Source organism: Microcebus murinus, chromosome 1 (assembly GCF_040939455.1).
Source record: "Microcebus murinus isolate Inina chromosome 1, M.murinus_Inina_mat1.0, whole genome shotgun sequence".
NCBI classification, from domain to species: Eukaryota; Metazoa; Chordata; class Mammalia; order Primates; family Cheirogaleidae; genus Microcebus; species Microcebus murinus.
Genome location: NC_134104.1, coordinates 12,562,510 through 12,579,260, shown reverse-complemented (window position 1 = coordinate 12,579,260; position 16,751 = coordinate 12,562,510). Strand labels below are relative to the sequence as shown.

The 16,751-nt window shown below is 48.4% G+C and overlaps 1 protein-coding gene across 2 annotated transcripts in view; it reads right to left on the bottom strand.

Annotated features, from left to right (window-relative positions):
* The window catches only part of TIAM1 (TIAM Rac1 associated GEF 1), a 360,609-nt gene extending 348,901 nt beyond the window's left edge, over positions 1-11,708 (bottom strand). For both annotated transcript variants that reach the window (XM_076000522.1, XM_012780925.3), the window contains exon 1: positions 11,541-11,708. The gene's annotated coding sequence lies outside the window, so the exon portion shown is untranslated. The remainder of the gene's footprint in view (positions 1-11,540) is intronic.
* Between the last annotated feature and the right edge of the window lie 5,043 nt (positions 11,709-16,751).

The following is a 16,751-nucleotide window of genomic DNA, read 5'->3' as shown; positions in this document are numbered from 1 at the left end:
TGACACCACGGCACTGGCTCTAGCCTGGGCAACAAAGCGAGACTCTGTCTCAAAAAAAAAAAAAAAAAAAAAGACATGCATTCAATTTGACTTGGAAATCATGGATGCCCTAGAACCTTCAGAGAAGATGGGAAGACGGGATAGTTCATGAACCAGGAGGCCACTCTAGAGAAGAACTGAGGTCACGAGGCACAATCATGATTGAAACTGTGGATATACAGCCAGTGTCTAAGAAGAAAGGGGGAAAAGAAGGAAGGCAGTCCGCCCTGCAAGGTCAACAATATTGTGATGACTGGGGCAGGGGTCAATCCCAGCCTAAAAGGACCCATCAATAGGTCTAATCCTTCCATTGAGACTTAATCACTGGGCTCCTTTGCGGCTCCCACCGGCTTTCTCATCTTTGTTCACTCCCAGCAGTGTCCACATACTCTCTATTCTGCCCAAGGCCCTCATCACGGAGAGGAGCACTTTGCGATTAATCCCCATGTGTAAGTGGATTACAAAACAAGAAAATGACTTTGGAGGCCTTAAATTTCCACTAGTTACCGCTACTCAAAAATGAATATGTATATTCATATAATGGGGTATTTCTTTTTCTTTTTTTCCCCAAAGAATGGACCATAGTAGACAAGTGATTTTTCTGATTATAAAGGTAACCCCTACTCATTGTAAAATCTTTCCAAGTTAAGAGAAAACCAGACAGAAGAACAAAAGAGCCACCCTTAATCTCAACAATAGTTTACATCTTTTAAATATATAAAATATTTACAGTGAGTATTTTGGCACATCTAATGTCATGAAGAGAAATAGTTAGTAATTAAAAAAAATTTTTTTTTGATGGAATGCTCCAGAAGAATCACCAAGGCAAACAAAGAAAATTAAAAAAAAACCAGCACACCTGAGAAAAATGGAGAAGGTTAGGCCCATGTAATCGAATGTCATTAACCATTTTAACACTGCCAGAGGTCAGAGAGATTTTATTCATGTCAATAAGGAAATTCAAAGATACACAACTAACAGCATCTATGGTCAGAGAAATAAACTATTAAACCCAACTTGCTCTCTATTCCTGAATTCCACAAAGTAACTTTGCCCAGCTGGAAAAAAATCATAGCTTATTATTTCCTTGAGAGATTTCAATTTTTTTCCCAAATTAAAGTTTCCTTGCAGCAACCAAAACCATATCTGATATCCTTGGACCCAGTCTCCCCAAGGCCCTGTAACTCTCGGCTGCGGGGCTGTACCCCAGAATATTAGAGGGGCTGGCCCCAGAGCTGTAATAAAGACATGGTCCAAGCACTCTAGATTGCTAGTTGCTAGTTGCTAAGAGGCTCATAAATTCACTTTTCCCGACTTGGATAAGATTCAGAACTGCTGTAACACAGGCTGAGAAGACATGGATTATTGCAATTAAAATTCAGAGACTGTCCAAGAGGAATGATTTTAGCCCTCCACACTCTAATAAACTACATCAACTGGGCCTGGTTTAAAGAATGGGCAGTTAACTGGGATCTCCAAAGTCTTTGGCATGAAGACTCCAGGTTCCTAATACTAACCAGCAACTTTTACAAATAAAGACCACCTGGTTTTGACTCCCTCTCTCAAAGGAGATGACTATCTGGACATTCTTACTTGAAGAGAGCTAACATTGTGAACACATGCTCCCACAAACCTTTAAGGTCATTTGAATTGTTTGATACAATTGGTGAGGGTTCACAGAACCAAGAATGCAGGCAGATTCAACCCTCAAATTAAAGCAATTAACTGTCAGGAGGGGAGAAAAAAGGGGGAGAAAAAACAGACGGTGAATTTTTTATGTCTATTTTTAAAAGAATTTACTTGTTAAATTGTTTAGTTAACTGAAAACCATAGTTGCAAGGTGTTAATTTTTAAAAATTACCATGAAATGTTAAAGTTCAATTGATATAATTGTAGAATTGAAGGTGTAATTTCTAATCACAGAAATTTCATGATGAGATAATCTTTCTAACACTCATACAGCTTTTCTGAAATATCATAGTAGACCTTGCCCTGCAGTCGGAACATTTTCTGAAAATATTTTCAACGCTCAATAAACTGCTCAAGAGGAGTAATATTGTAATAACCACCCAGCAATATTTTGGCTCCCTAATATTAACCACAACAGATCTGAGGGTTAAGTATGAGCCTTGCGGAATAGTTATTAGCAATACCCTGAAGTCGTTAACTGGGAGAACTTGCTCAAGCACAGAGAAGCCCAAAATACCTGAAATTATTATCTAGCGCTTAAGAACTTTCTAACCTAAAAGAGAAAGATACTTTATAAATTTAATCCCAGCTCAAATAATAACCAAAATCTCATGCCTCAAAAGAGCTCAGTTCCAAATATCTAGAAAACATAAGATTTATTTCCCTAAGAAATTTAAATATGTGATCTTTAGTAGTATTTGTGCCCTTTTAAAATGCAGGGTTTCTCAACCTCAGTGCTATTGACTATGGACCAGATAATTGTTCTGGTGAGCTTTCCTGGCACTGACTGCGTCTTGTTTGGCAGCATCCCTGGCCTCTACCCTCTAGAAACCACTAGAACCTTCCCAGTCATGACCAAAAATGTCTCTAGATATTGCCAAATGTCCCCTGGGGGCTATGTTCCCCAACACCTGTGACCAGTCCTTGGCCTGTTAGAAACCAGGTGGTACATCAGCCCCTGACCTCTGCACGCCACCCTCCCAGCCCCCAACCTCCTGATCCCTCAGCTGGGTGAGCCAGTGAAGCTTCATCTGTATTTACAGCCGCTCCCCATCCCTGGCATCATTGCCTGAGCCCCACCTCCACCACCCCCCCAGTCCATGGAAAAATTGTCTTCCATGAAACCGGTCCCTGGTGCCAAAAACATTGGGGGACCACTGCCCTAGGCGGCCAAATCACTCCCCAGTTGAGTTCTGTCCTAATAAAACCTAAAACACAACAAAACTACCACCCAAATGTAGTTCACTTCCAATTACATTGCAAGTATGTCCTCAAGTAGCTTTGGCAAATAAAGAAAATAACCGAGTCATTCACAGAGTTGCTCCTTTTTAAAGGGTGAAATCAGTGCTTTAAAACAAAATGTTCCCTATGTTCCTTTTCTCAATCTATAACTTAATTAGTCATACAAGTAGAACTGTGGCAAAGAAAATGTAAACCTAGCATACCACCTACCTATGGAGTGAAAAGTATTGACAAAATCATAACTAAGTAAGCATTTTTTAAATTTTTTTGGAGATAAGGTCTCACTCTGTCACCCAAGCCAGAGTACAGTGGTGTGACCATAGCTCACTACAACCCCAAATGCCTGGGCTTCAGGCAATCCTCCTGACCCAGCCTCCCAAGTAGCTGGGACTACAGGCAGGTCCAACTAATTCTAAGTAAACATTTTAAATTGATTTTTAGCTTTTAAAAACAAATATGCAAGAATCTCAAGGAAGTACAATGACAATCACAGAATGGACAAGATGTTTACAAATCATATATCTAATAAGGGACTTGTCTCTAGAATACATAAAGAATTCTTCATGGCAGGGTGCAGTGACTCATGCCTATAATCCTAGCACTTTGGAAGGCCGAGGCCGGTGGATCATTCAAGGTCAGGAGTTCGAAACCAGCCTGAGCAAGAGGGAGACCCCGTATCTACTAAAAATAGAAAGAAATTAATTGGCCAACTAAAAATATATAGAAAAAATTAGCTGGACATGGTGGCGCATGCCTGTAGTCGCAGTTACTCAGGAGGCTAAGGCAGCAGGATTGCTTGAGCCCAGGAGTTTGAGGTTGCTGTGAGCTAGGCTGATGCCACGGCACTCACTCTAGCCTGGGCAACAAAGTGAGACTCTGTCTCAAAAACAAAAAAAAAAAAGAAAAGAAATTAATTGCCCAACTGAAAATATATAGAAAAAATTAGCCGGGCATGGTGGCACATGCCTGTAGTCCCAGCTACTCAGGAGGCTGAGGCAGGAGGATCGCTTGGGCTCAGGAGTTTGAGGTTGCTGTGAGCTAGGCTGACACCACGGCACTCACTCTAGCCTGGGCAACAAAGCGAGACTATGTCTCAAAATAAAATATGTAAAATAAAAAATAAGAAAGTAGATTAGTGGTTGCCAGAGGCCAGGATGATGGGTAGGGAATGAGAGTGACTGCTAGCAGGACAGAGTTTCTTTTGGGGGTGATGAAAATGTTCTAAAATTGATTGTGGGCCAGGTGAGGTGGCTTACACCAGTAATCCTAGCACCATGGGAGGCCAAGGTGGGAGGATAGCTTGACATCAGGAGTTCCAGACTAGCCTCGGCAAGAGCGAGACCCCATCTCTACTAAAAATATAAAGAAATTAGCCAGACAGCTAAAAATAGAAAAAATTAGCCAGGCATGGTGGCACTTGCCTGTAGTCCCAGCTACTCGGGAGGTGGAGGCAGGAGGATTGCTTGAGCCCAGGAGTTTGAGGTTGCTGTGAGCGAGGCTGACGCCACAGCACTCTAGCCTGGATGACAGAGCAAGACTCTGTCTCAAAAATAAATAAAATAAAAATAAATAAATAAAATTGTGGTAATAGTTGCACAGCTGTAAATATATCAGAAACCACTGTATTATATACTTCAAAGAGAAGTGAATTATATTTTCATAACACCGTTATTAAAACAAAAACAATCTATAGATAAGGCACAGAAGACTTAATCATGATCACAGAAGCACAATGTATCAACACAATGTTACCAACCCTGGCAGCTGACAGAGCTGGGGTGTAGCTGGGAAAAAAGGGGAGGAGAAAGACAGACCAGACCCTGATCTTCTCATTCTACAATGGAGGGGGGGATGTGTGAGGTGGGGAGAGGAGGTGGTTAAAAGTTCACTGTCATTGGTTAACAGACCTAAATTAAAGGTCTATCTATGTAAGTAACATAAAGATTGAAGAATAATTAATTTGAAAACCATGCCTGTAATTATCAAAAATGTAGAGAATGAAGTAGGTGAGCTATACTAAGCAAGCTAAATTGTCATAGATCAGAAAAGGAAGCCAAGAAATAAAAGTGGTATATCCATATTATTTAGAGATATAAAAATAACCACTGGAAGAACTAGCGATCATTTGAACAAAATGAACAAAAGTGATTGTTTCTAGAGAGCACAGGACTAAATGAGAACATAAAATAGGAGGGAGGCAGAAGACTTACTTTTCATAAGCCCATCTGTTCTATCCATTTCTTAATACTACACGGAATCATTACTCTGCACATTGTTTTTGGAATCAAATCAAACTTGGCATTACTTGAGTCAAAGAATCTGCATGAAATAAGAGTACACTTTATGTCAGAAAAAAATATTAAACTGGATTATCGTTACTGAGTGAAATTGTGCTTTAAGTGTGATTTAAGCGAAAATGACTCAAGTTTGATAGCCAAAGACTGCATCACCACTAAGAAGGTAGCTGGAAACTGTACGTTGGATCCCTAGGAGATCAAGAAACCTGTATAAAATCCTGACCACATGTAAGGCAGACAGTAAGTCATAAGAAGGTCAAAACTTCACCAGGGCAAGAATAAACATTCAAAAGTCCTAGTAACTTTGGGATGCAAAGAACCTTTCAGATGAAAGAAAGTGCGTGTGGCACACCCCCCACACTGCAGACCCCAGTGAGAACACCCTTGCAAACCACAATGGATAGGTAGAGCTGTTCACCACCATAACAGAGCAGAATTTGCCATCGGGAAAGAACTACACACATTTATTTAAAACATAATCAGGGTTACAACTGGGATCCTTGGGACTCAGGATTCCAGGAGGCCAAAGTAGGGCACTTTTGAGAATATCAGATGTAATTACACCCCAAGCAACAGGCATAACCAAGAGTGTCCCAGGGTACCCCAGAGAGCCGAGGGCCTTACAAGCGTGGAAATAGACTTCTGTGGTTACCAAAACACAAAGAGCCCACACTATGCTAAAGAACTCGCCTTCCAAGTTATCACTTTCTAAGGATGATGTCGTTGTGTTTTGTGAGGAGATGGAGACACACATTTTGCAAAGAAGAGAAGAACTCATGAGCCAGGCCCAGTGCATGCCTGTAGTCTCAGCTAGTCAGGAGGCTGATGTAAAAGGATCAGTTGAGCCCAGGAGTTCGAGGCTTCAGTGAGCTACGATTGCACCACTGCACTCCAGCCTGGGTGACAAAGGAAGACCCTGTCTCATCTCTAAAAACAAAAACAAACAAACAAACAAAAAAACCTTACACATTATTTCAGTGAGTTGGATTAAGTTGCCAACAAACAAAACCCACATAAGAAGGTCACAGTAAGAACAAACCCCAGGGTTCTGAGGCTCTGAAAACACTGCCCAAAGAGTGAGTGGGAACTAACTCATGAGACCCTCTTAACCAGGCGTCTTCAAATGCCAGCCCTCAGGCCACATGCTGACCACTGAGGACATTTATCCGGCTCCCTGGGTGTTTTTGCCAAGGCTGCCTGTCCTGCTTAGTAGCACACTCGTCCCGGGCCCACAGTGCGCATTCTCCAACGGTCTGAGGGACAGTGAACTGGCCCCATTTAAAAAGTTTGAGGACCCCTGCTCTAGACTTTCCTGCTAGAAACTGCCATTTTCCTGGAGTGCTGCCACCCAACCCAGGTGATGTGGTTGGGTGGAAAGAAATCTTGTCCCCAGAATCTGAAGAAGCCCTAGGAAGGTCAGGACTTGGGCTGCGATCTTTCCCCAAAGACCCTGGAGGCCTCCACAGGGCAGGGGGAGGGAGAGGCTCTGCAGGGCAGACCCCTCCTCCAGGCAGCCCCTGGGACTCCACATGCAGGTGCCAGGCACAACACCTCTACCATTCCATCCCACCAGCAGAAATTCCCATGCACCCCATCGCTGTGGTCCTGACACCTCTGCAGGGAGGAGTGCCAGACCCATGCCTCATCCTGTCCCCCCCTCCCCCAGGGCTGACCTAGTGGCTTCCTGGGGCTCATTATCACCTCTGCAGACCCGGGCAGAGGAAACCAGGAGCAAGAACTAGGATTGATCAATGTTTACAAGGTTAGCAGCTCTAGGAAGGAGGGGGGAGGGAGAGTGGAAGGGAGGCTTTGCAAAGGCAGGTTTTCTCTGCAGGATATCCTGTCTCCCCCATGGCCACAGAAAAGCATGGTTTGGGTCTTTAAGGAAAAGCAACTGAATCTCCATTGCCTAATCTCCCATCCACTCCCTACCCATTCCAAGCCAAGCTTGGGCACCCAGGACCACAGTCTCCCAATCTCTTACGGACAGGACCATTGTGAAACTGAGCTTGGGCTCAGTTGAAAGAAACTTCCTCCCACAGAGCTCTTGGATGAATCATCACTCTTTGTTTAACATCCTTTGAATGCAGACAATTGATGGGCTTTCATATCGTGCCTGTCTCTACCCTCACCCCCTCCACTTCGGCTCTCATTTCAAGGAGCTGAGACCCCACTCCACCGCCTTGAAGCAGAGGGCAAGGTCTCTAAGCTCTGCCTCGGCCTCACTGGGGAGAACCTCTTCACCTAGCAAAGGAGCTTCAAGGCCTTCTAGAAGAATCTCACACAAGCACTGGAGGAATCTCTGTGGCTTCCCATGCCCACCATCTAGGCCCTTATGAATTTCTTAATGAGGTCCCTGGAGACCACAGGCACAGGGAAAGTCTTATACTGGAGGGTGTGGAAGAAGGTGCCGGAGGTTGAGAAGGGGATGGAACGGGAAAACTCCGCCTAACTATTAATATCTTGTACCCTTTTACACTAGAACTTTGTTTTATTTTTAAGACACTCTGTTCCTTACTGAGTACCGCTTTATTTCTAAGTGTCTCTTTTATTTTTTTTTTAAATAAGTGATTTGGCCTACAATGGCGATGAGAGAGATTTTTTTGTTTTTGACATAGAGTTAGAACTTATATAAAACAGAATGTTTAACCATGAAAAGACCTGAAGTTTGGAATCGTGAAAAACAGAAACAGTTTGCTAGAACCTTGCAAGTCTGATTTTTCTCATTCTGTATTGAGGAAAACACAAAAAACAAAAAGAGAAACATACTCAGAAACATACCCTCTACCTATCTGCTTAGCTTAGAAAGGAAAATGTATATGCATATACACAAATGTGTATACAGTGTAGACACACACACATCACTAGTGGAACTGGTTTTGATACAGGAGACCAAATGACCAGAAATGGGGAAAATAAGATCTTTCCCAACCACAAGCCTGAGTCTGCAGTGTTCGGGAACCTCACAGGAATCTGTACATAAAAACCAAATTCTTCTGGCTTCTCCCCTCACCCCTCTGTACTCCTCAAACAGGCAGAGGCCCCTCTGCAGTCACTGATTTCTAGGTAAGGCTCCTCTGTGATTCCTGCGCTCTCACCAGCATTCCTCATTTGGGAAGTCACAGGCTGATATTGCAAATCTATGCAAGCACTGTTTCACAAGAAATGTTTCTCCTGTGGACAGTACGCTCCTTGCAGAAAAAGAAAAGTAAGAAAGTATTGGCATGCGCACCTAGTAGGCCCTCATCTTTCCAGGAGGAATTCCTGCACAGAAGTTCCAGAATGCCTGGGGTTCAGTTAGCACACCAGAACTGCAGGAATTATGGGGAAGGGGTTGGGGGGAGACAGGACCAGCTCAGCTTTGGCTTTTGGGTTCAGAGGGGGAAGGGAGGAGAAAGAGCAGGGAGAACTGCAAAGGGAAAGGGGAGGAAGTCTTTGTCCCAGCTCTTTGGATGAGCATTAGAGTGGAGTTAAATTGTCAGCTAATGAGATTTCCTAACCACGTGCTTCCTTTTAAGTCTAGGCCCCCAGCTGACTAGATCCCCTACACAGCAGCAGGGGGGAAAGAGGCCGTCAGCATCTCTAAGGACCAGCGAATTCCCAGAATGTGTATAGGAAGGATCGGAATCACTTCTGGGAGTAGAACTTTAAATAGGTTAGCTGTTAGCACATTTATTCATTGGTCTCCGGCGGTATGAGAAAGGCTCACAAGAGTCGGCCTCCACTCTGGGGAGACTGAGGCAGGCCCAGGGGAACAGCAGAGCAGGGAGCTGTGCTGTGGGCTTCTGCAACCACTGGACAGACAAGTTGCTTGCCTGGTTTTTGTTTGTTTGTTTGTTTGCTTGTTTTGGCTGGCAAAGGCCCCTGGGGTCTGCATTCAAAGGATGTTGTTGGACCCAGTTCAATAATTTGTCCCAACAGGCAAGAGGGTGTTAAAACAGGAAGCATATCTTAGTCTGTCATCGAGCGTAAGCTCATCTTTTTTTAACTATTTATCTGATTATGGACTGCTATTATTTTGTTTTTTTCCTGTATGAAACTGGTTCCTCTTTTTGCCTAAAGAAAATTAGCAGAACAGAGCTAGCGGAGGAAAGGAAAAACAAGTCAAAACACACTGACAGCATTTTGAAGATATTCAATGAAATCAATTCTCCTCTTCTACCTTCCCTGCTTAGTCAACAGCCTCCTCCAGAACTTTTATTTCTCCTCCATTCGAAGATAATCACTTAGCAACTTCGATATTTACCACTCAAAGGCTCCCCCCTCCCCTTGCAGAGTTTTTTTACCTAGAGGCACAAAAGAGCACATTCTGGAAACCAGCAATTCACAAAACTTCTCCAGCTAGAAGGCATAGCTTAAATTTCACCCTCTCCGAGGAAGAGTTCCCTCCCAGCCTCCAGATCTCTCTTTGTTCAAACCTCCCTCCTTCCCGGCGTCAATCACTTTGCACAGCAGCTATTGGTTCACCGGCAACTGCTTTGCACCTGGAAGGGTGTTTCCCTCTCCAAACCCGGGTCTAGGCCTCGTCACAGTCTTCAGGAAGAAGGAAGAAGAAACAGCTAAAACCAAATGGAAATTCAAACACATAAAAAAGAGCTGCAAGCGATTAGATAAGTATAATTAAATCTAAGGCCAAGTAAAACAAGTCCTGTTCGAAGCTCAAAGCAGCAGTCCTTCGCGCCTTTTAAAAGAAAATGGGGGCTGGGGGAGCGAAGAACGCAGAAAAGGGAAGCGACATGGGGCCTTCCTCTGTAACAGATTTCCTCTAACAGAATCAACATGACTCCATTTTTCATGTGTGGCCGTCACCGTGCTGTGCAGTTAATTTACACTGTCGGTGAAGCCTCCGCGGTCCCCATCAGGACATTCATTCTGCCCAGTTTACAGACGCGCAAACCGAGACGCAGGGGGGTGAAGCAGCTCCGCCAGGGTCCCCCAGCTTGTGAGTGGCACAGAGCAGGTACTGGCACCCGGGCTTGTTTGACCTGCCAACCTCTGCTCCAACTCAAACAAAGTGTGCGCCAAGTCAGCACGCACCGGTAACCCGATCCCGACCGCTCCGACTCAAAGATGCCCCACAGCTGCTCCGCGGAGCCGCGTGGGTACCACCGAGGCGGGCACAGATTGCAAAGTCCCCAAGGGCTCTCGCGCGCCCTTCAAGACTTGCCAACACACTGGGCAAAGCAGGTTCAGAGTCAACCTGAGCTGAATCAGGGGCTAGACCAGAGGATGCGACTGGAAGGGGGATGCCCTCCGAAGGCCTCCAATCTTAGGGCGCCGGGACACGGGTGCCTCAGGGTGCAGGGGGCCTGGGGGCGCCGTGTGCAGCGGGGGCTGGGCGCGAAAGCGCAGACTCGGCATCTTTTCCCTGCAGCTTCTGGCCCCGAGGCCGGAGGAGGGGGCGTCACCTGACAGCGCGCAGCAACTTCGGGCTCGGAGGGGAAACGCTACCCCGGGGCCGGGGTAGCACCGCGCGCGGCTCTCGCCCAATGGCGAGGTCTGTAAACAAAAGCGGGCCCCACGCGGGTCCCCAGCCGGGTGGCGAGCCGCGCGGCCAGCGGCATCGCAGCGGCGGAGCTGGAGAGAGGGCGAGGCGGGGACGCGACCCGGCGCGGAGACCCAAAGCACAGCCCCCGGGACCCTCGCCACCCGGAGGAGTCATTCATTGTCTGCGCACCCGCAGGATTCCGCTTTAAATGCCCCCTCCCAAGCCCCCCGTGGGTCCCCCGCCCCGTGCGCCAGCCCCCGGGCTCCGATCGCCAAGGTGGGCGCCCAGGCAGCGTCGCCGAACAGCCAAGCCCGGAGGTGTCCGAGTCACAGACCAGGACGCGAACACAGACACTGGCACGCACACGCACGCCCTCCCCGAAGTTGATAAAAATCAGCCGATAAAATACAAAGTGCCGCGGCCGCCGCCGCTCAGCGCTGACCTCCCGCCGCCGGGAGGACCGGACGCCAGCGTTTGGCCGCTGTCACTTCCACTCGGCGCCGGGCACCTGGGCGCCGCTGTCTCGCCTGCCCCGGCCGCTGCTTCGCGCGAGGGACGTCTCCTCGGGCCTGCCTCCCCAGACCACCGCACCTCCCGAGAGAGTGAGCACGAAAACAATACGAGAGAAGCCCAGTCGGGGGAGCTAGGACCCGCCGGGAGCCCCAGTGTGCGGGAGACGGGGTCAGAGCGTGCCCGTCACGGGCAGAGGGGTCCGGGCATCCTCGTCGCCGTCGCTCAGGGCGGCTGCGGCCAGCCGGCCCGCGCCCCCGGCCCGAGGCACTCACCCGCGACGCTCGTCCGGGATCTCCGCGACCCGGCCGGGCACAATGCGGGGCGGCCGGGCCCCGGGGGCTGCGGGCGCCGAGACGATCGCGGCGCTGCAGAGCTGCGCGCCCGACGGCGGCGGCGCTGCTCCGCGGCCGCGCTCGGACCCGCTCGCGGTCTGCCAATGGGAGCTGTCAGGGCGCCGCCGCCGCCGGCTCCGGGGGCCGGGCCGCGGCGGCCCGTGGGAAACCGGGCTCCGATTGGGCCTCCTGACAATCGCTCCGCCTCCGGCCGGCCAATCAGAGGCGGTGGGCACGGGAGCGGGGCGTTCGGAGTTGGGCAGGAGAGCGGCTGCCGGCGCACGCCCGGCACCCGCGCCGCATCCCGGCCCCGAGCGGGCGGCGGCGGGGATCGGGGCGGCGCGCGCCCCCGGGACGCCCACCCGCCGGGCTCCGGCGGCGCGGCCCGGGGCGACCGCGGGAAGGCAGCGGGGGCGCGGCGGGCCGGGGAACGGCGGGGAGCCCCTAACAAAGCAGCTTTGGGAGGGCCGAGCGGCCCCCGCCTCCTCCCGCAATAGGCCCGCGCAGCTGCCTGTCACCCTGCATAGGTGGAGGTGGCCAATGACGCGCACAGACGGAGCTCGGGTTGGCGCGCGCGCGCGGCTCGGCGTCGGTGGGATTGGTCGGAGGTGAAGGATTTTCCTGCCACCTAAGGCGGAGAGGAAGGGGGAACCGAACGGGGGAGGCGAAGAGCCAAAAAACGTTGTACCTGCGACACGTGGTCTGGCTCGGGAGGCGTGTGCCTGGCTCTAGGGGGAATCGGGAACTTTTTTACGAGAGAAAAAAAAATGCTAGTGCAAGCCTCTCCCGCGGATGCCGGAAGACGGCAGACGCTAGCCGGGCTCCAGGTAGGGCACGGTGGCCTCAACCCAATCCTGGGCCGGCTCACCTTGCCCGGCAAGTGAACCTGCAGTCACGGCGTGGCTGTGACCCGGTGGGCCTCGCGTTCCCCCACAGGGCAGATAAGGGACTCCGGCAGGGTTCACACAGACCTCCCGGTCTCCCTAAAATCCGGAAACGATCGGTGCAGTTTGCCTTTCCCGAGGTTGTAAGGGACGCGGAAAACGAGATGCTGACGGTCGAGCCTCCGAGCGACACCCCTTCCCTACACCAGGCCGGGGCCTCCTCCTCACCGTAAGAGCTTTAGACGGCACCGTAAACAAAGGCTGGGGTGCATGTCCCTCCACCCTGATCGTCTGGGCATGTTCCCCAGAGGGCGGGAAGGTCTGCACTCCTGAGGTTATCTTGGTGACAGCCAAAGGAACCACATAGAAGGGATTGCCGGTGCTGAGGAAGGCCAACCTAAACCGGAAAATTAAAAATTGTCCTTGGTTCCTCCCATCTGTGCTTGTTACCCTCCCAAATCCACCCCTTCCTCCCACTCTCTCACCTGGACCTCAGCAAAGGGCTCCCACCGTCTCTCCATGCCAGGCCTTGCCTCCTGGAATCTGTTCACTGTGCAGAATGATCCTTCTAAACAGAAAAACCTCATTTCGCGCTCTCAACTCTGGGTCTCTTTCTGTGCCCAGAGCACACCCACCCCGAGCCCTCCCTTCACTTGACTGATTCCAGCCCTCCTTCAGGTTGGCAGCTTGGCGGGCAGTGTATCCGTGCAGTAGGCTCTTGCAAACTCCTCCTGTGCAGTGGTCGCTCGCATAGACCCTGGGGAGCCTCCTGTAGCCGGTCAAGGTTAGATGCCCACGTCCCCACCCTCAGTGCCTCCGTCCTTGTACCTGCCTCCTGGCTCCTATCACGAGGTGCTGAAATTGCCATCCTGTGGCAGCACAGCACTCCATGCTGGCTGGAATCTTACCCATCTTCACTGCTGGGGCCCAGCACCCATGACACTACTGGGCACATTTGAGGCACTTGGAAGTATTTAGTTAATGACTTACAGAGGAGCTATAATTATAGGCAAGAGCTTTAAAGATTTGAAATGCCTCTAAAAACCTCAGTTTGAGAAAAATGGTTAAGGTGTTAGATCTCAAGGTGATACGTCCACCAGATACCATGACGGGTGTTACAGGAGGATTTTGAGTCAAGTTTGAGGGATTTTTCATAAGACACCCCTCCCAAAACCAGCTTCATCTCAACTAATACCTTTGCCCAAGTTTCTCAGTGGGGAATCATTCCTTTGTGAGGCTTTTCATCCCAGGAGAAAGAGCAATTTCTTGGCCAGTTGCAAGACACCATCTTGGAAGGGGACATGCCTGTGTGTACACACATGTGCACACATATATATGGAATATGTGTGAATATATTTGAAAATGAGTGGAGAGTTTTTCCCTAAGGATGTTCAGAAGTGCATTTGGCCATGCCTAAAAACACAGACCCTGGAGCAAGGCTTCCTGATGTCAAGCCCTTTCACTTTCAAACTATAACCTAGGGCAAGTTACTTCAGACCTCTGTGCCTCAGTTTCCCCATCTCTATAACTGAGATGGTAACAGTGCCCACCACATAGGTTTAGTAGGAGGATGAATGAATTGATATTAGCAATGTGCTTAGAAAAGTGCCTGGCACATGGTAGCATTTAATAATGTGTAGTGGGGACAGCGTGTGGTGGGACCTGCAGAGGCCCCATGAGTCGGTGGCCGGCTACTGAAGGCTTTCCTGAAAGTGAGCAATTGGCCCTCTCTTCCCTGCCTTGTCCCAGGGCTGCGGCCACAGGGCCCTCCTGTTAAGGAAGTAATAATATTGTTGCAAGGGGAACTTCAGATGAGTCCTCAGAGCTGCCATCCGATTGCCTGACCCCCAAGAAATCTGAAAAGCAGTTGAGGTGCAGAATCCTGTTAGCAGGTGGTTTGAATCCAGGCTGTACTGTCTACCAGATCCGTAGCCCTGAGCAGGTTACTTAATCTCAGTTTCTCATTCTCTAAAATAGGGAATGATGCACCTAACCCAGGTGTATCATGCTGAGAAAATTAAAAAGAGATCACGCACAGCACATAGTAAGAACACATAAAAGTTAGCTATTAGGTTTAGCTAAGCTAGCAAAACTCTCTAAACCAGTTTTTCATCATCTTTAAAACGGGATAGCATTTCATTAAATGGTTGAAAAACCTGAATGGACAATATAAGAGAAATGTCTAGCCCAGCTCATAAATTGGAGATGGATACATAGGAAACCAGGGTTTGGGCTATTTCCCTTGTTCGCTTTCTCCCTGAACTCCACCAGCCTCAACGCACAGCACCTTACCTCCCAAAATCTGCTCGTCGCTGACTGGGGGAGGCTCTGTTCCCCCAGCTGTGGTGCTGTCACTGAGGTTAACAGAATTAAACCGGTCCAGCCTTTGGGTGTATTTCTTGACCTTGCAAACCCGAAAGGCGCCATTGCTCGTCTCTGCCCCACACAGTGTGTTGTTGATTCTCACAGTGGCAAAGAGAACGGGGCATTTTAATTAAAACACAGACAAATGCCATCTGGCACAGTATTCTGGCATCTTGTCTCCTGAGGGCACTGTTGACATCTAAAGAGAACATGGAATTGGCATTAAAGGAAACAAATGAAATGGTCAAAAGCAGAATTAAGGGTTTAGGGCAGGAGAATGAGCAGAAATTACATTTCTAGTCTATGACCCCAACATTGACTATGAGTCAACATTTTCTTCCCCAGCACTTACTGAATGGCCGACTAAACACGGTCACAGCTAAGTCACAACAAATGGTTCTCCCTAGTGTGGCCACAGCATGGAGAGGAGCCCACACCTGCAGTCTAGGCGGCCCTCCCGCACCCCTGCTCCGGAGCTGGCCTTCCATCCTAACCAATGGCGGGGACTTGGTCTCTTTGCTTCACAGCTGTATGCAAGTGTCTAGGACACTACCTGGCACATAGTAAGTGCTCAGTAAATATTTATGGGCTAAATGAAGTTTAGCCTCATGCACTCTCTGCAAGAAATTTGGCATTGAATTATTTATTATTATTTATTTATTCTTTCATGTCATCTATGTGTGGATGCCCTCTTTGAAGGACAGGCAAGAGGCAGCTTATAAAAAATAGATCTCAAACCAGGTGTGATGGCACACACCTGTAATCCCAGCTATTCGGGAGGCTGAGGCAGGAACATTGCTTGAATCCAGGAGTTCAAGACTAGCCTGGGCAACACAGCGAGACTACTGTGTCTCAAAAAAAAAATAAATAAATAAAAAGATTTCTCTAGCAGGGCTTCACTTATGGTAGAAAGGACAGCAGTAGTACAGTTTTGTCTCCAGCTAGATTTTACCCTCCTGGAGCCGCCAAAACACTTACTGGTTCTCATTTACTTGGGGACTCACCAGGAGGGAGGGAAGAGTTTGGTTTTCCAAGGCATCTGTTGATGAATTTGCTGTTTCTTCCCTAATCTCTTGCCAAGACCCTTTCACTTCCTTAATCCCCCCCAAGATCAGTAGAGAGAGTCCAGGCTAAAATCTAGAATGAGAAAGTTCTACTTAGTCGAATCTTATTGGCAAGGACCTCTTGTTTGTTTTTGTTTTTGTTTTTGTTTTTTAGCTTTCTGAGATTTTCTCTACCCAACTAGCCAAGTCACTAATGAAAACCCAGGCCCTAACAATGGCCCAGACAATAGGTTTAGAGAAGGTGGAAGCCCCGCCTTGGGATTCCAGTATGCCATTCTTGGAATGGGTTTCTTCTGGGGCACACTCCTCTAGAGCTATGCTATGTATTCTGAAAAGCATCGGGAAGACCCCTTCAAAACCAGACCTGGCCAGGGTGTTTCCAAGAGGGACCAGCTTCATGGGTGTGTGACCGATACAGTCTAGGATTGCAATCCTAGGATTGCATCCTAGGATTGCAATCTTATGAGGGCCCTGGGCTTGGTTTAATGCTCTGCTATTGTTGTCTTGAAAATCTTAATTTTTAAATTAGGGGCCTCACATTTTCCTGTGAGCTCACACAAATTATGTGACCTGGCCTTCTCATATCCCTTCCATTCCAAGATATCTTGTCCTTGGTCCTCGTTGACATCCAGTTTGTGTCTTTCACATAGACAGTACTCAATATATGTACATCAAGGAATTCAACCTAAGTGTAAAGAATTTTTGTCCTTTGTATGCCAGAGTTGATGTGGACCCAGGCATTATATGGAGAGATGCCCTTGAGTGATGATCATTCAGCTCATGAGGGAACACACCTGGATCTTCTCACTAGAGGTAAAAAAAAAAAAAAATATATCAAG